The following is a 10,561-nucleotide window of genomic DNA, read 5'->3' as shown; positions in this document are numbered from 1 at the left end:
TTCCATAATGTATTTGTGCCATCTATATAATTGAATCGTATAATTATTGCAGCACGTGGGGGCTATTGTTCTTCGCAGTGAAGGATGGAACTCTCAATCAAACACGCACAAGTGGAAGCTAAATTAGATCTCTTTTAGACTGGTTTGTGGAAAACAAAGACAGCAAAAAAAAAATTAAAAATGGCTTCACTGTCAGGAATACTAAAACCAAACTCCAATATACAGTCCCAACTCGTAAACACAAAAAAGTAAACCAAAACTAATGTGCAGTGATATCTGCAATGCTCTTATGGTTGAGTGAAGTTTTAATGACATCAGCTTTGCTCTTCTATGTTTTGAAAGTCTTGCAAACTTTACTTGTATGTTGTGCTGAGAGTCCCTGCAGTGTTGTGCATGAATAGTCAGTCAAGGGATACCACAAATGATTAACACAAGCAGCATAGGGGCAGTAGCTAAGGAAATTCCCTGCCCCACAGACTGTTTACGTTATTACCATGTGATTGCTGGATGTAAACCCTTTAACCTGCAGGTGCTCATGAGTGCCGCTTTGGCTGTTTCTTGGCCTGTGGTACCGCTTTTCTACTTGTATAGACTATCCACTACCAATGACCACTCCTTACGCTGGAGAACATTACAAGGCTTTGAAAAACTTGAACTTTTTCTAATTGCCAAATGGCTTGACGCTGTAAGATAGCATTAGTAAAGCAGCAGGTGCCATCTGTCTGATCCAATGTTTATTAAGGCAATGGGGTCCATCGGATTAGGATTGGAAGTAACACAGAATCTATACCTATAACTGAGCATAAACCCTCAGGTTAAAAATTGCTGAAAATTATTTGCTTTTATATAGTCCCCGGAATGTTTACCCGATGTCCTCGGATGCAAACAATGCATGTTTTTTGGCAAGTAACATATTATTTTTAGAATGACTGGGACTATATTCTTTTTTTACTTTTTCTTCATTTACTTTTTCACATTTAACTGTGAGATTACAGCGCCACCTCCTGGGCAAAGCTGCCAAGAACAAAACATGGATGATAAGTGATGAACCAGAAATAAGCCAATCTGAAGTTGCATCTCAGCTATTTTATAAGAAGAAACTGAATTCCTATCAGTAGGACTAGTTACCGTATTTACTTTTCTATACTGATAACAGGTGTCAACTCAACTCACCTGTCAAGAGAAGGGAAATATAAATGTATGGTAATCTGAACAAGAAAAAATATCAGATGAATACTGAAAATCCCTACAGGTAATAGAGTAAAATAATATGAACAGTATTTCTGTAGGGAAAAATCTTCTTGAAGTTGCTTTGGAAAAATATTCTTCAGTATATTTTGTCTTAGAAATGAAATCTGTGAGACTGAAGGTGAATTGCCATCTGCCCCTGTTTTTATTATTAGTATTATTATTACAGGGAGGGGCTGATTGGAAGGCTTGACAGCTAGGAGATTTAAAACTTAGCTAAGCTAATACCCTCTTCTGACAGCAGATATGAAGACTAGGAGCACCAGTGATACAAACTTCAGATCTCTTGAGAGAGTTGTAATGAGATTGGCAGTGCTTCCTAGTCACTGAAAAAGTCTAACATGTCCAGAGTGGGAGAACCCTCTGGCAAGAGGACTGATTGGAGGGGTATTCCCCTGCCCCCCCCCCCCCAACGTGATAACACCTAGAGCAGAGAACCACGAAAATATCTGGGGACTTTTGGTCTCCTCTTTCTCCATCGATTTCTCCTCATGCCCCTGACCACTGACCAGGGGCCTCAGAAGTGGCATCTCATTGGTGGTTAGGAAACAAGTAAAAAAATGGAGAAAAAGAGATCCTGAAGGCTTGAACCACCATTTATTTCGACCACAGGACGGGGGTTCTAAAAACCAATTTGCTCTGACAGTTCAGCCCTTTTTCCTGTATAAGGAGCAGAAGCAGGGCTGGGCAGTAGCTCGGCAGCAGCACCGGGCGCCGCCATCCGTCAAGCCCCTGGTCCCATTCTCAGGTCAGGTCCTCGGCTGGCTGAGGCTGGGGATGCTGTGGAGGCAGTGTTTACAGCCCCTGAATGGAGGGAGTTTCAATCATCGCGCAGTGGCAGTGCGTCGTGGCTGGACTTAAGGTCCATGGACCGTAAGTCTGTGCAAGGGGCCTTGGTGCTGTGATGCGTGGGCGAAGGTAATTGACCGGGGTAGAGAAACAGTATGGGAGAAAAACTCCCTGGGTAACTGCAAATGAAGGATTACGGCATCAGATCTGAGCTCTAGCTCCGACTTGAGCTGGAAGCCCAGAGAAAATTGCTGGGTCGCCCCCAAAAGAACTAACATAAAAAAATCCCAAAAAACACAAGTAGAGTGAGGCTATGTTGGGGCATTTCTTTTCTTCCGAAGGGGCCGATGCAATAAAATTTGCGGAAAGCGGGCGATGACTTTTCAGCGCCCGCTTTCTTAGCGCACGCATGGCGCCTTGCGGGCGCCATGTGTGCGCTAAGAAAGTGGGCGCTAAAGGTACTTTAAAAAAAGTACAGAAAAGCTGTTTTTTCTGTACTTTTTTTCAGTGTGCTCAGCTATTAACGCCTGCTCCAGGCAGGTGTTAATATCCGAGCGATAAATGTGCATCTGAGATGACATTTATTTTTTTTGCATTTATTTTTTATTTATTTTATTTAAAAACTTTTCTATACCGTCGTTTAGTGATGCACCATCACAACAGTTTACATTTAGGCACAAAATAGGTTTGGTTTGCTTTCTAAGTTATCCATGGGGTGCCAATATTTTACGGTTACATAGTTCAAAAATATACTCTAAATGAGAAGTGTGTTGGAGATACTGTTTATATGATTCTGTGGTAATCATATGTGATAACTGTTTTAATTTTAAAATTTAATTATGATTAAAACAATAAAGTGACATTCTGCTTTTTATAGGTGACTTTCAGCTGTATGTCTTTGTTGTTATTCAGCAACCTCACTGTGAAATGCTTTTTTGAATAGCCAAGTTTTGGAGTAAATGAGTAATAGCCTCATTCACATGCATTTGCATGTGATGTGCGCTATCCTATTCACTCCGCGTCGGACGCACGTTAAATAGGCGCTAATCCCCCTATTGCATTAGGGGGTGGATTAGCGCCTATTTAACCCGCGTCCGACAGCGGGTTAAACAATGCGCTCGGCTGAGCGTTTTCGACGCGCTAGCTTTACCCCTTATTCAGTAAGGGGTAATAGCGCGTCAAAAACACGCGTCCAACCCCCCCAAAACTAATAGCGCCCGCAACATGCAAATGCATGTTGATGGCCCTATTAGTTATTCCCACGCGATTCAGAAAACAAAATGTGCAGCCAAGCCGCACATTTTACTTTCAGAAATTAGCGCCTACCCAAAGGTAGGCGTTAATTTCTCTCAGCACTTGGAAAGTGCACAGAAAAGCAGTAAAAACTGTTTTTCTGTACACCCTCCGACAATATCATGGCGATATTAAGTCGGAGGTCCCAAAAGTCAAAAATAATTAAAAATAAAAAAATTTAAAATCAGCCCACGGCTCGCGGGTTGAAAACTGGACGCTCAATTTTGCCAGCGTCCATTTTCAGAACCCGTGGCTGTCAGCGAGTCCGAGAACCGACGCCGGCAAAATTGATCGTCGGCTGTCAAACCCGCTGACAGCCGCCGCTGCTGTCAAAAAGGAGGCGCTAGGGACAGCTGCCATCACTTCTCCGCTCCCCCACCCAAGAGCTGTCATCACAGTTCCTCCTTTCCTCACCAAGGAGCAGCACCGTCACTCCTTCTCTCGCACTGCTCTTTCCCCTCCCGACCGCCACTACCAACTACCACGCTATCAGAATGGCAAACATTTATTTTAAAATCAATTCCTCACATTTACTCATAGTTTATTAAAAATTTCAATTAAGTTTCAAAGAAACTTATAGACCATGGCCTTTTAAAACTGATGTCTAATGGGGACTAACTTTTTCTTGCAAAGTTCTGCCAGGACTGCACTAGCCAGCTGGCTCTGTGGCACTGCAGAGGGACCCAGGAGAATGTGAGCTTAAATTCCAGCGCAGGTTCTCCGCCTCCCCTCCCCCACCCCAGGCCAGCCAGAGCCTAGGATGCCGGAGATGCAGTACCCACGCCCCGGGGAGGGGAGGGAGAGCCACAGGCACGCCACAGCGGCAACAGCTAAAGGCCACATCGAAGGCCCATGATGTCAAGATTCTGGTGCACGGCCCCCTGCCTGAAGGTCATCGCCACAATGACTGAACCAGACTAAGTAGAGAAGGGCATATAAAATAAGGGGGATAGAAAACACAATTATTTAATTCAAAACTAAGGAGATTTGTGGTGCCACATCCCAGCCCTGGGTCCAACTGAGCTGAAAGCCCAAAAGGCGCAGGCGGAAAGTGCCGGGTTAAGCAAACAGCAAAACCCACTCCATGTAGTACAGTGCAATGCTGCTATTTGCAAGTTATCAGGGAAGGCCAGATTTTAGGAGCAAGCAGCTAATTTGGTTCCCACACTGACTCAGTCCTTGGCTGCTCTGCTGGGTCTGATCACAGTGCCATAAATGTAGCATGATTGTGGTTTTTACAGCGATCGGAAAAAACTGCCCCACCAGGAGGCCACTGAACTGCTTTTGGAAGGAAATGATTTTCAATTGCTTCCAGCATAAACTGGATTTGAACCTATAAGCTAAAGAAATACTCTTGAATGTTTGTGTACTGATTGCAATGTCTGTTTGCGCTGTATGGATATTTTTGTACAGCACCTTCACATTATTGACTGAAGAAAAGGCAATCTAAATAAATAAATATTTTTTGTTGACACAACTTGGCCGTTCACTTTCTCAAAAAGTGTCAAAATGCATTTGCCTTTCACATGAGCCACCATTATCTGTATTCTCTTTCATGATTATTGTACATTTTTCAAATTACAATTACAACTAATGATGGTAAGTGACCACCATGAAACAGGTCTGTTCACAGTATGAGAAGGACTGTGTTTTATACCACGTTAGTGCTGCTTTTCTAACAGCTAACCAATCTAGATCCTTTGTGAACTTGCTTGCTTTTTTTCCCCACTGCAGCCAAAAAGGCAAGTGAAGGCTGCCCCTAGCCCTGACCCAAGATCTTTTTTGATTCTTGAGGAATTTTATTATTATTTTTTTTTACAAAACTACTCCCCTGTACCTAGTCTTTCCCAAATTTTATTCATTACATATTCATGCAGGTTAGGGTTAAAAAATCTACAAAGCCCATAAGTATTCAGCATTTTCAGTTTTAAAAAATCCACACTAGCCTAAAGTGGTTCAGTTTCATCCAATGCGATTGAGGTTCCCTTTATCGTTCCATAATTGTGTCCCTTCAAATTATGGAAGGCGTCTTTAATTTGCTGTAAATGGTGTGCTAGATCTCTTTTTCCTGTTTTCCGGAGTGTCTACCCCGTTGCAGAATGTATTTATCATCCAGAAAAGGAGCAAACCTTTTCCGATAGCCGTTCTGCAATATCACTGACAAAAACGTGGAGGAAACCGGAAAGACAACAGATCCCTGTAGCACACCTCCGCTAACAAAACCCTCCTTTCCTCGGGGCGGAGACACTATTCACCGGACTGAGAAAGTAAAGCAATGAATCGCCCCCTGTTTGTTGCAGCTGCACACGCACTGCCCTATCCTCAACGCCCTAAAACGACAGATTCTAGGGAAAATATAGGGTTAATCGTCCTGATGAGCTGTGCAGCGAACTAGAGAGAGAGATTTGCAGTCGTTTTAGTAGCTAATTTCGATCTCGTTTTGTTTGCAGATCAGCCGTAACAGTCATGCATGATTTATCTAAAGCCGTGTTCTGTTTCACACATTAGCTTCATGAAATGCGTAATGAGGAGGCCTTTCCACGAAAAACAGTAACAGTGATGTGCTTACAGGCATTTTAAGAATAAAAAGTTATGTGCTCCAGGTGAGGCTCGAACTCACAACCTCGGCATTGCTCTGCTTTGTACTGCTGTATAAGTACCGCGCGCTAACCGATTGCGCCACTGGAGCTCTGACACCATCTCCTTGGGAAGGCTTTATCAACCCTCCCAGACGTAGACCATCCCTCGAATTCTGTAAAAAGTGATTTTTTTAGTTTCACTTTAATCTCTAATGAGCGATAATGCACGGATAATCGTTATAGCAATGCTTCCTATTATACCACCAGCACCGGTGGAGAGAAAGCCACGTAGCTGGCTGCAGCAACGTTGTTCTTGGCCGGCTCCGAAGGTAACAGGGCCTGCGCGCTGCTGTCCCCGTATCGTGCCCGGGACAGGCCGCTCTTTTGTTTTAGTTTATTGGGATTCTTTGCTGTCTTTATTTATTTATTTTTTGCCTGCACTATTTTTAATTTTCACGGGCTTTCTAATCAAATGCAATTTTAACTTGTTCTTTCTCTCGGGATACAGATGGGGCGGCGTCACGTCAGCAGCGGGGCAGCAGACAAGAGTCCTCCTGGTAGTGTGCGAAGCCTGTGCAAGGCCGAGGAGGAGGGCGTGGTTATAATTGGAAGAATTTTTTGTTTTGTTTTGTTTAAACTAAAACAAAAAAAAAAAAGATTGGCTTTTTACAACTGTGAAAAAAAAAATACAGTATTCCCTCCCTACCGCAGAAGTGTCTCAACTTTCGTGTGTATAATCCTCTAAGGGGGCCCCCTGGAACCGTAGCTCTGAAAGTGCAATCTTCTGTTCAATGGTCACCAGTAACCTGCAGGTGATGGTCTTGCTTCCTTCCAGTTATTTCTGCAGTGCTAGTTTGCGTCCTAGTGGACAGTCTGGTTCCACAATTGTACAGTTCCTTGTCCGCCTCTGGCTCACATCCCAATATCCGGCCCTGTAACCGTCTCTTTTTAGTCAGTAAGGAGGTCCAGACAACTGATCCGTAAAGATAGACTTTTATTGCCAGCAAGATGCAGCTAAGACAAAGGCTTAGTACAACTGCATGCCCCTCCCCTCCAGGAGCAGACTCTTATGCACTTTACAGTTCTTATCTTTTACACATGCGTTCTAAGCATTGCTGAGCAAGCATATTCCGGCTGAAGGGGCTACTGACCCCCTCCCTAGACACCCTGGAACTTTCGTGAAACTTCTCCCATGTTCTGCAGGAGAGGCTGCTGGGACTTGCAGTTCTGGAAAGGAATTCGCGAGTCTGCAGTAATACAGCCCATCACATAATACATCCATTGTTCTAATCTAGGTTACAGCAGTGAAAGCTTATCAGAGAATAAGAACAGCGAAGCCAAAAAAATGAAAATGTGCAATGTGCTGACAGAGTTTCTCAATGTCCTAATTACAGCTGTATTGCAGACTGTAAGTAAACCCGTCATGAAGCAGGGAATTCTGGTACATGAAGTCCTTTGTCAGGTTGAAGCCTTCAGACTCCTTCATTCCCCCCTTTGATACTTATCATTCTCTATGAAAAGTATCACACCATCACAACGCAACTGTGGAGCTGAAAGAAACAGAAACAAGAAAAATTAGCAATTTGAGTTCTCAGGGGGCCCTAATTTCCCAAACAGTCCGTTGGTTTCTTCACGGGTTTGAGACGGATGGGCCCTATTGGCTCCACCCCCCTTTGTAGCCCGAACTTGTCATGTATGGGAAGATGGCCCAGGATAAAACATGAGGATGGTTAAACAGGTTCTATAGGCTCAGAGGAATACATGTACAGTGACAGAAGCTGCGTGGCGGTTTTGCGTTCAGCAATGTCCTTCATCACCCGACGAAGGCGGTTTGAGCAAGAAAGGAATAATTCAGGGTCCTAAAAGACAAAACAGAATTAAACTGGCTGGGATAACAAACAAGCTCTTAAATCCACCGATCATGGAAAACCAACCACGGAATCCATTGGTCCAGTCCCAAGCACTATTCCATTGCTGGACAGGGACGTGTGCCATCTTGACCATGCGATCAGTGATGTCTTGGATAACCTTGTTTTGGTCATCTACCTGTAAACAACAATTGGAGAGGTTAAATGTTCCACAAACCCTCCTTCCTGGGCCAGAGGGTAATCTAAAACCAATCTATTCTGGTACACTGCAGTCATAACTTTGGTATTTTGTTTTGCCCAGAGTTTAAGAGCGAAAGCAGTCGTTGGTGATGAGCTCCAGGACTGCCTGAAGCCTGATGATTCGATGCAATTAATACTGCTTGGAAGGGTTCCCGAGTTGCCCCTTTTTGCTGCTTCATCTGCTCTCTGATTTCCTTGACAATAGGGTTTGATTTCCTGGTGTGTGCTTTGCAATGCATTACAGCCACCTTGCGAGGTAGCCAAACTGCGTCTAGTAATTCACGTACTTCTGATGCATTGTTCAATTGTTTTCCCTCTATAATGCTCCATGCACTTGAATTGTAAGGAAGGCATATTTAGAGTCTGTATAGATATTTACAGTTTGTCCTTCTGCCAACTGCAGAGCTCGAGTAAGGGCAATTAGTTCAGCTTTTTGTGCAGACGTTCCTGGGGGAAGAGGTTGAGCCTCAATGATTTCATCTTCGGATACAACAGCATATCCAGCAGAACGTATCTCATGAATGATTTGGCTGCTCCCATCAGTGAATAAAGTCCAAGCTCCTTGCCAGGGTTGATCCCTCAGGTCTGGTCTACTGGAATGTATTGTAGTCATGACTTCTTCACAATCATGGGCAACTGGTTCAGGTGCCGGCATAAGAGTGGCCGGGTTCAAGTTTTTGCTGTCTTGTATTTGAAGTTCAGGTGTTTCACACAGTAAGGCTTAATACTTGACGAGACGTGAATTAGTCATCCATTTTGGTCCATGAGTCTCTAGTAGTCCTTGAATAGTATGAGGAGTTGTTACTTGTAAAGTTTGTCCAAATGTTAGCTTAACAGCTTCGGGTATCAGTAAGCATGCAGCAGCAATGCTTTGAAGGCAACCAGGCCATCCTTTTGCAACATTGTCCATTCCTTTTGACAGATATGCAACAGGTCGTTCCTATGATTCAAAAGTTTGAGTCAATACCCCAATGGCCATTCCTTTCTTTTCATTGATGAACAAATGGAAGGGTTTCATTACATCAGGTAATCCTAGAGCAGGGGGTGAGATCAAGGCTTCTTTCAGTTGATGCAGATTTGCTAGTTCATGTCCTTCCCACTGGAAGGGATAAGATTCCGATTCTTTTCCTCGTAACTTGTCGTACAGGGGTTGGGCAATAACTGCATAGTTAGCAATCCACAGTCTACAGTATCCCGTAGCTCCAAGAAACGCTCGGAGCTCTTTCTTACAAGTGGGTACAGGTTGACCTCGTATTGAACTAGTACGAGAGATTCCAAGACAACGAGTGCCTTCACGGATTTGGAAGCCCAAATATTCCACTTCCAATTCACAAATTTGCGCTTTCTTTTTACTTGCACAGTATCCTTTAGAGTACAACGTCTTTAGCAAGTGGAGGGTGGCTACTGCACATTCAAGATACGTTTCTCGAAACAACAGAAGGTCGTCCACATACTGTATCACTGGCCCATACATGACTTGGTACATCTTCAAGTCTTTTGCCAGTTGCTCACCAAACAACGTAGGTGAGTGCTTGAACCCTTGAGGCAAGCGAGTCCATGTGTACTGCTGCTTTATTCCAGTGTGCGCATTTTCCCATGTGAAGGCAAAAATCTTCTGACATTCCTCCGCTACCGGAACGGAGAAGAAAGCATCTTTGAGATCAATGACACTGTACCACTTTGACGCAGGAGAGACTTGAGCCAAGATTGAATATGGATTTGGTACGAGGGCTACTAGATCTGCTACTTGATTATTCACCTTCCATAAATCCTGTACCGGTCGGTAATCAGTAGAACCAGGTTTCTTTACGGGCAACAAAGGGGTGTTCCAAGCAGATCGGATTCGCTGGAGAATGCCCCAATCATACAGTCTCTGCAAGTGTATCTCGATTCCTTGCCTGGCCATATATGGAATGGGGTATTGAGGTTGATTGATCACCTGTGCATTCTGTTTCATCTCTATCCATCAGTTGTCTTCGTTTTTCGTTGAGGGGGGTGTTGTTTTCATATCGATGTTCGATGGTTCGTTCGACTATGGGAAGATGTAGTCTCCATTCTTCTTGGAGGGGACAGATGAGTATCACTGGATGGTCCCCGAAGGAGGCTTTAACTTCCCCTGTTGGTTGAAATCTCAATGTGGTCTGAGGCTTACACAGCAGGTCCCATCCGATAAGGGATACCATGGTCCCGCCTACTTGTATAGTTCATTCTTTCTGCAGAGGGGCAGTGAGTACCTGACCTGAGGCACCCACTATAGAAACAGTCTCTTTCATCGGGGGGCCGATTGGTGCAGTCATGACAGATCGTTGGCCTCTGAGTCCAACAGGCCCCTGATTTTTGTTGTGTTACCTCGTGGATCTCCACCAGAGGGTCAGTGGGGATTCTTCCCTCCCGGTCTCTTCAGGCTGTATGCTCCTTGTCGCCTCCCCCGCCATCTGCCAGTGGGGGTTGTCCGATCTCCTTCCTCCTCGGCCCCTTGGTGTCGGTGCAGGTCCATTTTTGTCGTTAGTATTCACTGCAGGGCTCCCGTATTTCTTTTGCCAT

The 10,561-nt window shown here is 44.3% G+C and overlaps 1 non-coding gene across 1 annotated transcript; it reads right to left on the bottom strand.

Moving 5' to 3' along the window:
• Window positions 1-5,925: 5,925 nt before the first annotated feature.
• TRNAI-UAU lies at window positions 5,926-6,019 on the bottom strand. Its single transcript has 2 exons — window positions 5,982-6,019; window positions 5,926-5,961 (listed from the first exon to the last, which is right to left on the bottom strand). It is a non-coding gene; the product is annotated as a tRNA-Ile (tRNA).
• Window positions 6,020-10,561: the final 4,542 nt, after the last annotated feature.

Source organism: Rhinatrema bivittatum, chromosome 3 (assembly GCF_901001135.1).
Source record: "Rhinatrema bivittatum chromosome 3, aRhiBiv1.1, whole genome shotgun sequence".
Classification (NCBI taxonomy): Eukaryota; Metazoa; Chordata; class Amphibia; order Gymnophiona; family Rhinatrematidae; genus Rhinatrema; species Rhinatrema bivittatum.
The sequence above is the reverse complement of the archived record's forward strand: the minus strand, read 5'-3'. Positions and strand labels throughout refer to the sequence as shown.